Source organism: Adiantum capillus-veneris, chromosome 12, assembly GCF_014529385.1.
Source record: "Adiantum capillus-veneris isolate H3 chromosome 12, ASM1452938v2, whole genome shotgun sequence".
Taxonomy (NCBI): Eukaryota; Viridiplantae; Streptophyta; class Polypodiopsida; order Polypodiales; family Pteridaceae; genus Adiantum; species Adiantum capillus-veneris.
Window position 1 is genome coordinate 48,990,105 of NC_140942.1, and position 16,624 is coordinate 49,006,728.

At 38.4% G+C, this 16,624-nt stretch overlaps 1 pseudogene; it reads right to left on the reverse strand.

Moving 5' to 3' along the window:
- Positions 1 to 13,435, reverse strand: part of LOC147445709 (uncharacterized) — a 35,844-nt pseudogene extending 22,409 nt beyond the window's left edge.
- Between the last annotated feature and the right edge of the window lie 3,189 nt (positions 13,436 to 16,624).

Consider the following 16,624-nt stretch of genomic DNA (forward strand, 5'->3'; position numbering starts at 1 on the left):
TTATGACTCCCATTCCGCGGCGTTCCTGTTCCGGACCCCTCCCCATTCCCCCGTTTCGCGAGGATCCCATTGCCGTTCTCGTTCCGCATTTCGGGTAACTCTGCTATAGGCAAGGCATTCTCCGACTAGCATTCTCGTAGTGTTTTGTGGAAGGACATGCCTTCAGCTAGAGAGAGGCCTACCTTTTTCATTTGTTGAAACAAAACACAACTTCCTTCCCACAATGATGCCACACATGCCCCAGAATCAACGTGCTCAATGAGAGATTCTCTGGATAAGAGGCATGAGCAAGTTTAGATGGTGGCCTTTTCCAAGAAGTTGGTTGTAGGCCCTCACAACCCCTCAAGGAGACCAACAAGAAAGGACCATGTAAATCTAAATCATCCTTAAAAAAGCATAGTGAAGCCTTGCTCGGGATCTCTATGGTGTAGGAGTGTCTGTGTATGACAAGGCAAAGTGGAGAGATGATGCAATTCACATGTGGGTTAAAATCGAAGCCGTCAAAGTAAGAAGGAAGGAAAAAATCTCAAGCTAGAAAATGAGTCGGTTGTAGCAGTCCATGAGAACTCGGTTATAGTTGTGAATGAAGACACTTGTTTAGAGAAAACAATCTAGTTTACACAATATCCACCAAAAGCAAGGCTACACAATGAAAGGGAAGACTGGCTTTCGAGAATCTGGAAGAGTGGTTGCAATGTCTATGGACAAGGCCATTGCTGACTAGCATTCTTATAGTGTTTTGCGGAAGGACATGCCTTCAACGTGAAAGTATATGTAAAGGCATGTATACACATCTGGTGGAACAGAACACAGCTTCCCCACCACAATGATGCGACATACAACTCTGAGCATTTTCTGTTACCATGCTTTTTCACCTCTTGGAAGGATCTAAATTGTCCTTGAAAGTGAGGAACAGAATCTCGCTCAAGAACTTTGTGGGCTCGAGAGTGGGAATCTCCTACGTCCTAGAATGTTGTTGAGGTTGATACCCATTTGGCCTTGTTCCTTGGGAGGATCTCAATTGCACCTCATATCTCTAACCCTTGGTTTTGATACCCTATGCTCTAACCTTTGGTTTGGTACCCATATGTGTCTATTACCTCTGTTGTACTCCTGTTTTTGTAAACTACACTGTGATGATATCCATCCCATGTGTTTGACTTTCTATGCTGGTCTTCCATCTTCAATCCATACTGGATCACTAACTTTTACAAGACTCCTCGGAACAAACACTTGATTAAATTTCTTTTGTTTCAATGATACTTGGGCTCATATACCTTTTCTTTTAAGGGTGGCTCCTTGGAGATTTTGTTTGGGTCAGCAAATGACTGGGACTTTCTAAATCTTGACTTTCTTGAAGAAGCTGATCCATGAGGGTTATTTGATGTAGAGGCATATGGTGTCACATCTTTCATGATTGTCGATTATAGGTTCACTTTAGCTTTACCTTTGTCTGTAATTTGCATCCTTGATTCTTGTGAATTTTGTAACTCTGAATCTAGCATTAGCGGTACCTATAACATTCTCTTACTACCACTTGGAAAGGAGAGGTACAACATTATATCTTCTCTTTATGCCTTGTGTTGGTCTAACCAATGACGTCCAAGGATGACATTTGCAGGTCTTTCTCTTGAAGGCTTTACTTGAAACTTTACCTGCTCTTCATGCTTCTGGATGCTAAGAGTAGCAACCGTCTCTCCTTGAATTGTACCCATACCTAGCATTGTTTTGCTATCCTAGCCACATGGGTAATCTCAAGGATTCTCTGAATGCTTTATGAAAGTATATTGTACTTAGATATTTTATCCAATAGAGCATTGCATCGGACGATTGCTCCATTTGTACTATTGAGGACTATAGCTATACATAGTTCTTCTTTTGAAGATTTTTGTCCTAATTTTGCCATAATCTCGTCCTGATCTAGCTGGGTCTCTATGGAAGGTGACTTTAGACTTTGTTTTCCATTAGGACTTCCATCTATTAACTCAGTTGGCAATGGGTCAAAGAACTTTGAAATTCCATTCACTTCTTGGATGTCTGCAACCTCGATCTCTTTTACTTCTTGTCTTGGTGGTTCTTTCTTCTCAGTATTTTTTGTGGGGACTGTTTGTCGTGTTTGATTTGCATTTTCTATTACTTGATCTGCTTCAAGCTCATGGGGGTTTCTATTGGGTGGATATAATCATCTTCAATAAGATTTTCTTTGGCACTGGTCTCCATTTGAACTGTACTGGACTTTGTGCTATCTTTCATCGGCAACCAATCTGGTCTTCATTCTTGATTTTCTTTGAAGACTGCATCTTTTTTGAACTTCGTATCTCTAGAACCTTTTGGGCCAATGGAATTCCCAATGTAATGTCATTTGATACACCTTTTGCTGTTATCACATGAAATTGAGCTATGAGGGTTTTTGAATCTACTTGAATGACAGTGAAAATGATTCCTCAACATTCTCCTTGTCTTTTTCCAGATATGCTAATGAATTTTGGAGCATCTTCTAGCTTTGGTTGGCCACATTTTTTTAAGTGCAAAAAGATTTGAGGTTCTTATCTAAATTAACATCTAGCTTTACTTTACTTGACAACTTTCTTCGTGTTCACCAGTAATGTTGCACTTGATCTTGTCAGGATTTCTTTTTATACTAACTGATCTTGCTGTGCTGGTGTCCTTGGGTTGAACTTTTTTTGCCACTTCCTTGCTTTGACCACCTGGTTTACTTATTTGATTGTGCTATTGCATATTTTGCTTGCAGTTGTTGTGCATTATCTGCCTGCATTCAAGTGACCTTTGATTTTACAAGATCCACTGTACTTTCTAGCAGAATTTGTCTCTTTGGAGGAGATTTTGGTGGTGACCTTTTGTGTAGATTTATGAGCTTTAGCTTTTGTCAGTTTTGAGCTATTTATCACCTCCACTGGTAGTTATAGGTTTTGCATCATCTTTGAAAGATCTTTGACTTTAGACTTACCATCAGTATGGGTTGATACAGTATGGGTTGATACAAGGTCATGAACTTGCTGGCATTCAATGCCATCTACATATCTATATGCATTTGTGAGTTTGGTCACATGCAATGCTTGAACACTATTGGGTTGGTCGGCTTTCGACTTCAACTTTCAGAAGTCAACTGGAACTTTGGTCCTTGTTGATCCTCATAAAGACATTTGTCAGAGGGAATCTGGGTTAAATGGGAACTTCTAACAACCATATGATCTTTTAATGGATTCTTCTTTGAAGGAGTTTGGCTAGAAGTTCTAGGGCTTCTACCTGACCTTGCGGTTCTTGGTACAAGAGTTGAACTTGATGGATTTGAGCTCCCCCCTTCCTAGGGTGATCACTAATGGTTTCTCCATGAGTTGGGCTCAAGGATGTTTGGCTCTGGTTTGATCTCACCTTTTGAGCTTATAAGGCATATTATGTGTTACTTCATCAATGTTTGGCATTTGTAAACCTTCTCCATAGTGTCCTATGTACCTCCATGAAACATGACATATGTTTCTCCAAGTTAAGCTATAAATTGTATTATCTTCACCTTGATATTGTCTATCCCATGGGTCTCCTATGACATGAGCTTCTGTGGTGTTAGGATCCAAGGTATCATGGATTTTAGACTCTCATTTATATCTACATCCATTTTGATCAAATTATATGATCGTCTGGTCACAATGTTGAAGCTTGACTTGTGATGGATGAGAGTTTGGCTCTAAGCAGATTTTTGGATGCACTCAGGTAATGTCATTCAGCTCTAGAGAGAATGTTCTACAATAGTTTTTTTTTTTTGAAATGAATCATCCTTCTCGATCAATCACTAGGTGTAATTCTATGAGCTAGTAGGTGGGCCTTTCAAGCACTGGTGGACTCTTCTTGTACAATTTTCCTTCTCGGTCTACATAATGTGCATAGGAATTATGTGTGCCATACAATGCTAACAACATTTGCTTTGATGTGTCCCGTAGACTCATAAATGATTGTACACTAGTGGTAGTGGATGCAGGAACACTTGAAAATTTAACACTCTTTTTGACCTCTGGTGATAATTGGAATCTCTGAATAAATTCACGCAAAAATTTGTTGTTTAGAGGTTCCAATTTAAGCTTCTCACATGCCTATGCAACTTCATGAAACTTGTGAACTTGCAATGCTTTTACTGGTGTATCTAAGGGTAATGTGGAAGCATTGAATTACATAAAAATGATGAGTTAGATGCACTTACATCAAAATTTTCATATCCATTTTTCTCTATGTTTTGCTTTGCAATTGCTATGCCCCTATTAGCCAAATTCCTGGGAAAATACTCTGGAAAATTTCCACCTTTTCTTCCACAATCTAAGCAGTACACCATTATGGTGACACTTCAATCAGATCTTCCATCTCAAGCTCTTGCTGAGAAGTTTTTGCTTCTACGTTGGTTTTGTCATCATCCTCTTTCAAAACACTTAGCATTAGATTGTAGATTGCTTCATCTTGACCTTTATACTTTCTATGGCCTGGTTCTCCAATAAGACTTGTCTCTATTGGTTGGTCTGTTGGATTTTCCAAATGTGGCTCTCGAGTGCAGACTTGACCACTGTAATCTATGTACAAAGATCCTAATTGCATATGCACCAACTGTATGGTTTGCTGACTTGTGAAATTTTTTAGATAGCCACTTGGGTCATTTTTTGGACTTCTATCTGCAGCTCGTCTTTGAGCTTGAAATACCTAGCTCCATTGAAATCTGTGAACATCTTGGAGTTCCCTGGATGTGGCTTCACTTTGATCAGTAGGATCTTGGCTCCTGTGCTATTTTTGTTGCTCATCAGATACCTATGTCCTTCTAAATCAGCATACAAGACTTTGTCTCCATTGTAACCATATAGTTGTAACATATGCTCTATTAATGTGTTATGTTCCATGCTATTGCTGCTACTGACTGGCTTCGGGTCACAAGTTTGAATTTTGAGCTCGAATCAAATCCATGTTGTTCTTGATTTGTAAACTAATTCTCTAGCAGATTGTGATGTTTCCCAATGGGATTTTCCTACTTTGGATTGAAAATACTGCTTGTGCCAAAGCGATTTTGGTAGTTGAATGCTTTCTAGACACACAAGACTTGGGCAACTTTTTATCTCGAATGCATCAAAATTGATTGCGATTCTTTGAAACGATGAAAAACTAGGACTCTAAATAGCTTGATCTGTAATCATATATGCCCTTGGTATTTTGATCCTCGATACAAATTACTTTGTATTAAGCTCCAACACACAATGGTTGTACTTGCAAAGTTGTAGTTCAGACATGATCACTCTTAGCTTGTCTGGTATTCTTTGTCTAGATTGTGACACAACTTTCTAAATGGGGCTAGAATAAGGATATTCTTGCTAGTTGAAGAGATTACGATCCAACTTTGAAGGTTTTCCAATTTTCAGTATCACTTTTGCAAAAGTAGCCAAAGGAACAATTTGAAGCATTCAAGCCCTAAAAACCGAATTTCTATCACTAAACAATTTCCAAATGACTCCAAATTTGCTCGGCTATCTATATGAGGTGTTTACTAACGTTGTGAACAAGAAAATGTTAAAAATGAACTCTCTAGCTAGCAAAAGATAATAATCGCACTTATCATCTACTGAGTCAAAAATATACTTTTTTTTCACTTTTGACAATGCTTACTCATTAAACATATGATCAAAGAGCTCTGGATTGATTTTCAACAAATTTGGACAATTAGTGTAGAGATTTCACTAGTTTTAGTGATTTGTAGACTGTGATGTAGAACAACTATCTATTTCAATCAAAAGTACTCCAATCACTTGAAATTTGGTACACGCACTCTATTACTATCATATATAAAAGTCCCTTCAAGAAAATTTCAAAATCTTGTGTTTTGAAACAGGAGATAATAAGCCCGCTTATTATCTCTTGACCTAAAATGATTTTTTTTTCCAAATTTCTACCATACACTAGTTGTAGATTCTATGAATATGTCACTTGCTAAGTTTCATGACATTTGGATCACTTGAAAAAATCACGCTTATTATCTTGCCAAGAAAACGCTTATTATCTTTTGACCCAAAAACTACTCTAAATCACTTGAAATTTGGCATATGCAATCTATTACTATCATAGATCAAGGTCCTTTGGAATTAGCTGGATGTGTTTAGATAGCTATTCCAGGTTGGTACTTAGTGTTAGAGACGTCAGATTCAGAGAATTCAGATAGCACTTCAGACTACTGGAAGACAGAATTGGAAAATGAAATTACGAAACATTGTGACTGGAACTAGAATTGGAATTATATTCTAAATAGTCAATGTACAACTAATGAGCATTAAGTATGCATGTAAATGGCTTTAGAATTACACACACACACACACACACACACACACACACACACACACACAGAGAGAGAGAGAGAGAGAGAGAGAGAGAGAGAGCGCAATCATACAAGATATGATTATAAGATGATTACAAAGTGATACAAAAGTCACAAGAGTTCCAAAAATCCCCAAAAAAGAATAGTGAGTCCTATTTATAGGTTGTTGTACTGGTGTCAGATTGTTGTCAGATTGACTGCGCACTGTCAATTATTGTGGTAACTCGTTGGTTACTACTTCTAGAAGCTTTTGATATCTGTCAGTCCTGCTAGTGGAGGTGGTTCCTGCCTTCTATATTCCTCCTCTTCTTTCTTGAATATTGGTATATACCAAAATTTCTAGATAACGATTCCCAAACTATTTTCCAATTGCCCAATAATAGTTTCTAGTTGGTTGTTGTATCTCTTGAATTTGGGTGCCAAGCCCTCGTGTGTCAACAGCGTAGGACTCCAAAGGTGCCTGCTGTTGAAACCATCAAATCTACTTTATCTTGCAAAAGACTAGTAGTAGAACACAAATTAAGTCACCCAATGTCTGTCCAACAAACCCTCTTCTTGTCAGGTGTCTTTTTCCTCTTGGGTGGTGCCTGGGATGCCTTTGAGTTAGTGGTTCCATAATTTTCTTTCTGAATCAGTCTGAACAGTGCCTATTGCTCCAGCTGGTCCTTTGTAGCAATCTTCAATTCCACTTCCTTCTCTGGAATCTTATAGGCCTCAATTGTTAGCTGCCGTAATATCTGGTTTGTGATCCTAATATGCCTTTTGATTTGAACTTTCCATTAGCCCATTAAAAGTTGAAACCTGCGGAGGTCACCCAGTAGTTCACTGACCACAGTCTTTTGAAGTGCGTCCTGCTATACTTTGTTACATGCCAACCATTCCATGGTTGCCTCTTCATACCAAGTTCTGAGCCCATCAACTATCTGAAGATATCTCTATTGATTTGCTAGCTTAGCGTGAGGTGGATATAGAGCTGGAAATAAGAAAGGTAATTTAGCTTCTTTGGCTAGGATGACATATAGAAGTGCTGGAGAATTAGGAACAAACTCTATAAAATGAAAAACTATCTGATTTTCCTTCTGCATCATTTTCCTTGTAACCCTTACTAAGAGGAAAAGAGTCTTCAGTTGCGTTTCTTGTTCCCACAAAGTCATTCTGGTTTTGGGTCCTCTACTGTTGGCTTCACTGTTTTCTAATAAGGATTTGATCCTCAAATCTAGAAAACCCTTGGCACTTTGCATCTGCTTGAGCATCTCTTTCAGATGTTGTCAAATATTTGTCATGCATTTGTATGTTGGTTTATTACCTAATAGCATTTCCACTTGTAGCCCTAGTGACTTAAGGTCTGCTATGAACCAGCTTGGTTAACCACTATGTCATCATTGGTGAGGTCCCATTCTGGAATTCTTTCCAATACTTAGAAATAGGCAGGATGTACACATAACTGGAAAACTATTTGATTGTGGTAATTGGTTGACTTCCAGTCTGCAACCATCTATCTTGCTCTGACATAAAGTATCTGGAATCTCTCCAGATCTGAGTAGATTGAGTCATCCTCAAGAAATTGTTGGATTTGAAGATTCTTATCTCTTCACAGTTGTTTGCTCAATGCTAGTAGTTTAGTAGAATGATAATGGTCAATCATTGTCTACTAAGATAGCTTTTTCTTTATTAGGACTATGATTTACCTCGCCTTCATGTCCTCCAGCCTGTTGAGGTGGATTTTGAGTTTCTCTAGCCGCTGAGGTGTGGTCTTCAACTGGACTTTTTGAAGCCCGATTTGGAGGTGTGCTCCCAGGCTGAAGCCCCGACAACTGAACCAATATTTTGACCACTTGGTCCATCCTCATAATCATCATTGTCATCAGGTTTCTCTTGAGTTTGTTGGTCCTGATCCTGGGTCTTATCATCATCATCTTCCTCCTCATAGTCCTCATCTTGAATTTGCTAATTGTCAAGATATTGCATAAGGGATTTATTGGCTAGCATTGTAGTGTACCAAGCTGCTTTCTCTTTGAGCTTGGACTGAGCTATCTCAATAAAATTCTCTAGGTCATTCACATTGAGAGTTAAATCTCCATTCTTTTCCACAATCTACATCAGACGGTGATATATGTACTTTTGGAAAATGGCCTCTTTCATCACTTGATGTGTCTTTTACAGATCCTTGTAATCTGCTCTTTTGGCTTCAAGAAGTGTCTAGAAGCGATCAACATCTCGCTGGGCTTCCTTTTTTGATTCCATTATTACGCAATTTTCTTGAGTAAGCTTATTGATCTTCTTTTCAAGGCCCTCCATCTCTCTTCTTTGCTGTTGTTCCTATATTTATAGGGCTAGATTTTTAGATGACCAACTAGTATTCTCCTCCCTTAGCTTCTTCAATGCCGCCTGGGTCTAAAGTTTATCCTAAAGTCGTACTGTATCAGCACTGGAGGTAGATGCCTGAGCCTCCATCATTTGACCAATGGCACTCACAATTGTATGCCAACTAGATTCAATGGTTGTTGCACACCTTTGAGTGATGACCTTTGGGTTTGTCTGATTAGTCTCATAGACTATCATTGGAAAGGGATATGGTAAAGCAGCTTGATCAGGTTTCTTCATGATCAGCTTCCCCTTAAGGGTGTTGTCTATAGCCTCTATAGCCGGTCCAACTTTACCATTGGTAAAATGCTAATTTTTGGGACTGAGCACTGGTAGATGTCTGGTTGCCCTCTTTAGTCCTTGTGGTTGATTGTTGCTCCGTTGTGATGATTGGTTGAGCAACAAGTTTCTCCTTTTCAGGTGTACTATAGCAGTGGTATTAATGCCAATTGGTTTTTGACTTTTGGCATTGAATCCTTTAATGAATTCAAGTGTCCTTGGCTTCTTGGCTGTAGATCCAATGGCTGTGTCAGTGATAGACCGTTTCTTCCCAACTAGCTCCTTTCCTTTTTCTTTGTCATCAGATGACTTTGGTGTACTCTCCTTTGCCTATGAACCAGTGCTATCATCCCTGTCCTCATCAGATGATTCTACATTAATTTTGTTTTCTCACAAAGCAGAGACTTTGTCCGAGATTGTTTGAACAACCCTAGGCACAATAGGAAAATTTGTCTCTAACCTTGATCCTACGTCATGCCAATTCTTCCCTCTTTGTTGCACCACTTTTTGTTCCAATAAAAGCCTTTGTTTTATCTCATCCACCTGTACCAACTCATCCAATTGTTGTTCTAGGTTTTGATTAAAATCAATCCCATGCTCAACTGTTGTAATCTTGGAAAGACAAATTCCATGGGCAATACTACTTCTGTTCCATTGGTGATAATTGTTTGATTGTTGTTCTACTACTTTAAGCCTGGCCATTACATCTGGGGATATATGTCATTGATTTCTTGTGTTTGATTGAAAACATCTCCGTGAGGATATCCATTGTGTCTTAATGAAATGAATGCCTTGGTCTGACACTATTTCAATAGGACATCTGTATTTGCAAACGTTATTCTCATAAATGAATAAGGCAGTAGACTTGGCAATGTTATCTGGAAGTGCTTTAGCCTCCACCCATTTTCTAACATAGCAGGTAGCCATAATGATGTATTTATTCTTTCTGGGAGTCACCTTCTTAAATGGTCCCATGAAGTCTAGTCCCCATTTTGTAAATACTCCCGGTGGCTATATTGGAGTCAGAGGTGTCATATCAGTTGTTGTAGGCCTACCCATCCTTTGGCATATATCACACGTTTTACAAAATGTTCTGACATCAGCCATCATTGATTGCCACCATAATCCTACTTGAACAATTTTCTTATAGGTGATGTCAGTTTAAAAATGACCTTCTGCATCTCTAGTATGAGCCTTAGTAATAACTTGCATCCATCCTTTCAATGACACACATCATCAAAGTACACCATCAATACTCAACCTATAATCACTCTAGCAATGATGCTGATTTAATACTCCAAATAATCAGTGCCGTTTTCTTGTTCTAAGACCAATTATCTGGAAATTTTTCTAACTAAAGAAAATCATACACTTATTGCCAACCTGGATCAGGCTCTTCCTCAGCTATGCTATGAAACAATTTAGCATCTCATCCACATGATTAACCTTCCTTATATCATTACTTTATTGATTAAAAAATGTTAAATCCTGATGATTAATGTAGAAGTGAAATAGCTTGCCCAGTAGATAATGTCTGAATTTAGTCGCATTGAACACCATTCCCACTACCTCTCTGTAGTAGTTGAATATCCTTGTTCGACTGAACTGAACCTGCAACTTGCAAAGTAGATTGGATAGTCTGTCTTCCTATAAGGCTGGTCCAATATAGCCCCCATCACCATGCATGAAGCATCAACATGTACATGGAAGATAATATCCCAAGTGGACTGGCGAAGGACCACCTTCGCATCTTTTAGACATTGGAAAGTGCGTTTACATTCTTCAGTCCAGATGAATTTAGTCCCTTTCTTTGTAAGATCATATAGGGGTAATGCTTTAGATGCAAACATATGAACAAATCTTCGGTAAAAATTAATGTACCCCAGCGATCTCAATACCATTTCTTGAGACAACATGACCCAATAGCTGACCCTTCTAGACCATAAAAACTTATTTGAATCGATTTAAACAGATCCTCTTCTCCTTGCACCTATCAAAGACCATCTCAAGAAACAATATATGCATTTCCTCACTGGAAAAGACAATAAAGTAGTCCACAAAGATGGCCCAAAACTTGTGCGGGAATTCATTGAATATCTCCATCATACACCACTAAAAGGTTGTTGGAGCAATACAAAGTCCAAATGGCATCACCAAATACATAAATGCTTTCCATTCAGCGATGAATGTTGTTTTAGCACTATCTTCTGGTGCAATCTTCACTTGATTGTAGCCATCCATGAAGCTATAAATTTCATGGCCTGCAATCTCATCTAACATCATATCCGTGAATGGTAATGGGAATGGATCTTTAATGGTCTGGGCATTCAACTTCCTATAATCTACTCATACTCTGAGCTTGCTGTTCTTTTTTAGAACAACCACTATGGGAAATGACCAGTTTTTGTTGCTTGCCACTTTGTGATGAACCCAACTTTAAGAAGATTATCAATTTCCTCCTTGAACTTCTTCATGTAATTAGGATTCATTTTGTACCACTGCAATGTATTGGTCCTCGCATAATGTGTAAGTGGTATCTGATGCTGGCACACTTCTGGATCTACTCCTTTGAAATCCGTATGTTCCCAGGCAAATACATCTTTGTAGAATTAGTGCCTTGGCCTTCTCCTTGATCTCTGGCTTTAGATGCTTGTTGTTGATTTTAATGATTCTGGGATTCTCCTCTAAGCCCTCCTCCCTTTCTCTTGGCCAATGACTCTGCTTTTTTGTCTATCCAAATACCAACATCATAGTCATTAAAAGGATTGTTGACTTCTAGTAAAGTGTTGTGAACATATGGTGTGAGTACTCCTGGAGTTTCTTCATCAGAAGTTGCTGAATCGTTTGCTGAACTGGGTTCTTCCTCTGGTGTGAGGTTAATTTTTTTGGATATAGACCGTTCTGATAATCAACCATCAATTTGAATTGACCTTTCTCTAGAATTTAGCTTAGTAAATTGTTCTAGATATTGCTACTTCTGCCGTTCAGCTTGTTCCTTGTCCATTAGTATTGCACTGAGATCCATTTTGGTTAAGTAAAAGATGTTCATGGAGGATAGCATCCTCTCAATATTCTTCGTTCCATACTTATTACATAGTTCCTCTGGTTTTAGAGATTTTCTCCATGTTTTGGTGTTGTCTATCTTTATATAAATTCTTCTACTAGAGCCTTGGATAGTTAAGGTTTGTTTGGCATAGCCATGTATGTCTCCAACAGTCATGAACCATGGTCTTCCTAGGAGCATACCGTAGGCTCCTTGAATATCTAACACCAAAAATCTAGCTTTGAACTTTTGTTTCCCCACCCTTATCTGCATGTTCTCAATAAGTCCAGCGGCTTGGACTACTCTATGAGCCCCCATCCTTATCTGCATGTTCTCAATAAGTCCAACGGCTTGAACTACTCTATGATCCGCTCTCCTTATTATGAATGGAGCTGGCTTCATCTCCGTTACTCCCATGGGGCCTTTGTTTGAAATGCTCACCAAGAACGTTCACTCTGGCTCCTCCATCCAAAATGACACCAGACAATGGTTCCCATTGTTTCTTGAGCTTATAATCTATCTGGATCATTAGAACTTCATCATCTTGGATGGCTACCAAATCCACTAGTTTGGTCTCTACTTCGACCTTTCTCTTTTATCTAATAAATTTGGCCGTGTCAAGAAATGTGCACCTAATATTGTCCAATTTCGATGTTAATTTTTAGATTCGTTCACCGTAACCTTTACATAAATTTCATCTTACTCATTGCCAAAGCTGCCACTATATGAACCAGAAGACTTCTCCTCTTGAGTGTCTTCATAGTTTCATTTCATTGTTTTGCTTTTGGTTGCTGATTGGCTCTATGATGAATTCATACTGCAGAATTCATAGACTCCTCAAGACTATCTGCTGCCTTTTTCTTTCTTAGTTTCGAAGATTGAGGTGGTAACTTTTGAACAGTTTGAGCTTCTAAACATTCTGGTTGTTTTGGCAACTTACTTGACGATAATTTTTGTTGCAAGCTCCCTCTATTCGTGCCATTCATCTACAATCTTCTCTTTACCCTTAGCCTTCCATACCTTTCTTTGTTGTTCCCACTTTTTGGCTTTAGCATTCTGATTCTCTTCTTTAGTATAGGAAGCTCTTCAATCACCATTCCCTTGCTTTTGGTGACTACCCTCACTGGTACTCGCTCTAGTGGTTTCTGGTCAGCTACCCTCTGGCTTTGGCGAGTCTAGACATTGAGTTGCAAAGTGACCATACTTGACATAATCGTAACAATTCATATTCCTTTTGGAGAAGTCTCCTATGTCCCTACCCCTGCCAACTCCATATGGTAGCAACCTTGACCCACTCCAGTGTTGACATCAGTTCCATTACCAGGGTGGTGATGAGTATCAAAGCCTGGCTCTGATTCTTTTAGAATCGGACTGACCCGATCTGGGTTCTCCATGAATCTAGTTGTTGGTCGGTGACCTCTTGTGATCGTTCTGGGTGGCATTGTTGACATGCAGTAGCTCTAATACCAACTGGGAGGTAGTTCGTCTATCCTAGAATGACTTAGCGCAAACCACCATGATTGACAAAATGGAATGAGCTGGATATATTCAGACAGTTATTCCAAGTTGGTACTTAGAGTTAGAGGTGTCAGATTTAGAGAATTCAGATATTACTTTAGACTACTGGAAGACAGAACTAGAAAATGAAATTACGAAACATTGTGACTAGAGCTAGAAGTGGAATTATATTCAGAATAGTCACTGTACAACTGGTGAGCATTAAGTACGCCAATAAATGGCTTTGGAATTACAAAAAGAGAGAGGGAGTGCAATAGGACAAGATGTCATTATAAGATGATTACAAAGTGATGCAAAAGTCATAAGAGTTTCAATAGTCAAAAGTCCCCAAAAATGGATAGTGGGTCCTATTTGTAAGCTGCCGAATTGGTGTTTGATTGATTGAGCACTGTCAGTTATTGCGGTAACTTGTTGGTTACTACTTTTGGAAGCTTCTAATATCTGCCAGTCTTGCTAGAGGTGGTTCCCGTCTTCTACATCCTTTCAAGAAAAGTTTAAAAGTCTTGTGTTTTGGAGTAGGAGATAATAAGCCCGCTTATTTTATCTTGACCTAAAAATAAGGGTTTTTCCAAATTTCTTATCGTACACTAGTTGTAGATACAATGAATAGGTCACTTGGCAAGTGAGGTTTGGACCACTTGAAAAAATCACGCTTATTTTCTTGCAAAAAAGCGCTTATTATCTTTTGGCCCAAAATGAAGATTTCTTCAAAGTTTCTTGACCCACACTAGTTATACACACTATGAATAAATCACTTGGTTTTGTTCTCTCTCTCTCTCTCTCTCTCTCTCTCTCTCTCTCTCTCTCTCTCTATATATATATATATATATATATATATATATATATATATATATATATATATATATATAAATAGATAGATATATTCCTCTCTCCCCCCCTACTTGCTCTCTCTCTCTCTCTCTCTCTCTCTCTCACACACACACACACACACACACACACACACACACACTCATGCTCATGTTCAAGTGGGGTGTGTGTGTGTATTCCTCTCTCCCCCCTACTTGCTCTCTTTCTCTCTCTTTCTCTCTCTCTCTCTCTCTCACACACACACACACACACGCTCATGCTCATGTTCAAGTGGGGGAGAGAGAGAGAGAGAGAGAGAGAGAGAGAGAGGAGGGGGGAGGGGTGGGATTGTAATACTATGGAGAGCACAATCGGGTCTCAATAGCTCCAAATGACACCAAATTTGAATCATAAGCTCAATACACAATGGTCTAACATGTGGTATGCTCAATTGATGAAAATTTTGCGATTTTGAAGACCAAGATAATAAGCATGCTTATTATCTCCATGCCAAAATTTACAAGATTTTAAACTTTTGATGGTTCCCACTCGCCAAGAGTATGTTCAATAAGCTCTAAATGAGGTTTTACAATTTTTGGACAAGTTTAACTCAATCTCCCATTAGTTTTTGTTTGGCAAGTCAAATGATGTCCAAATCACTTGAAACTTCACACAAGCACTCTATTACTACTCTAGATCCAAACCTCTTTGAAAAATTTCCAAAATGTTGAATTTTTATGGTAGGAGATAAAAAGTCCCCTTATTATCTCTCATGTGAAATAAATTTGTTTCCCAATATTTTGACTTGTATTGGATATTCATACTATAAAAAAGTCCCAAATCAAGTTTCATGGAGTTTGGTTTAGTTTCCAAGTTTCTAGGCTAAATTTTGGGTTTGGAGTGTTCTTTAGTGCAATCTAGGCCTAATTGACAACTTACAACTCTAAATGACACCAAAGTTGAACGAAGGCCTTATTATACTATGTTCTAACTTGTGGTGTTGTCAAATGATGAAAAATGTACAATTTTGAAGACCAAGATAAGAAGCGCGCTTATAATCTAAGTACCCAGTTTTGAAACTTTTTTCAACTTTTCCAACACACACTTAAAACAAGGTATTTTAAGGCCTGTCAAGAGGTTTCAATCAATTATGTTCTATTTTGAGTGTTCTTACCTTCAGTTACATATCTGTTTAGAGTGAAAGTTGTTTTGGCTCAGTTTTGCAGTCAAATGGACTCACAATCTTTTGAGCCTTCACAAAAGTGTGAGCATATCACCCGAACAAAATGTCCATTTCAAAAAAGTTCAATTTTAAGACTCAAAAAAAATCTACATGCCAAAAATTATACTTTTTTAAAATTTTGATGGCAAGCAGGTTTTATATAGTTTATTGCAAGTACTTTTGGCCAAAAAAATTCACATTTGGATGCATTTATCACATGAGAGATGATAAGATGAATTTTGGTCGAACTTTGAAAATTTTCTTGAAGCTGATTTTTAACTTGCAAACAAGTTATTACAGCTTTTCCAAGATTCATGATGATAAGAAATGTTGTTTTTGATGTCTCAAACTCACTGTATGAGTCTCGTGCTTGAAAACTCTGAAATTTTTCAAAACACTTCATTGATGTCATTTTAGAAGGTGAGATAGGTTGGAAATCCTTCTTGATGTCTACTTACCCTACTCCTAATCACATCAGCCAAAGATAGTGGAAAGTGTCCACCAACATTGGTTTTTCTCTATTTTTTTCTTGAAAAGTGGGTAGATCCTCAGACTCTAACATAGTCTAAGCTATCAACCACTCAAAACTGTGTGAGTGATATGCAACCAAAACCCACATAGGGGAGGATTGTTGGGATGCGAGGTTTTGTTGGATCTCTTATGTGGACAGAACCTAAACCTAGAAAAGACTTATGTGTCAAGCAATGTGAAGAACCTCTTACAACCTTTGTGTAAAGCACCACCACTTTTATTTGTGCATTGGCGGCTGTCTTTTGTGCTCATGTGTCAAAACGCTGTCTATTTGTAAAAGCCTATATAGAGGCACATTCTGTTGAATATTTGTAACCCTTTATCATTTGCAATATACCATATTGTATTGTGCAATAGTTTCTCTCTCAAGCTCTACACTAATCTCTCCAAGCATACTTATGGCATGAATGGCACACTAACACATCCACCTTAACCCTACAACTGGTATCAGAGCAGTTAGTGTGGTGATTGGCATTTCCTAATCACACATTTGATCCTTCACCTC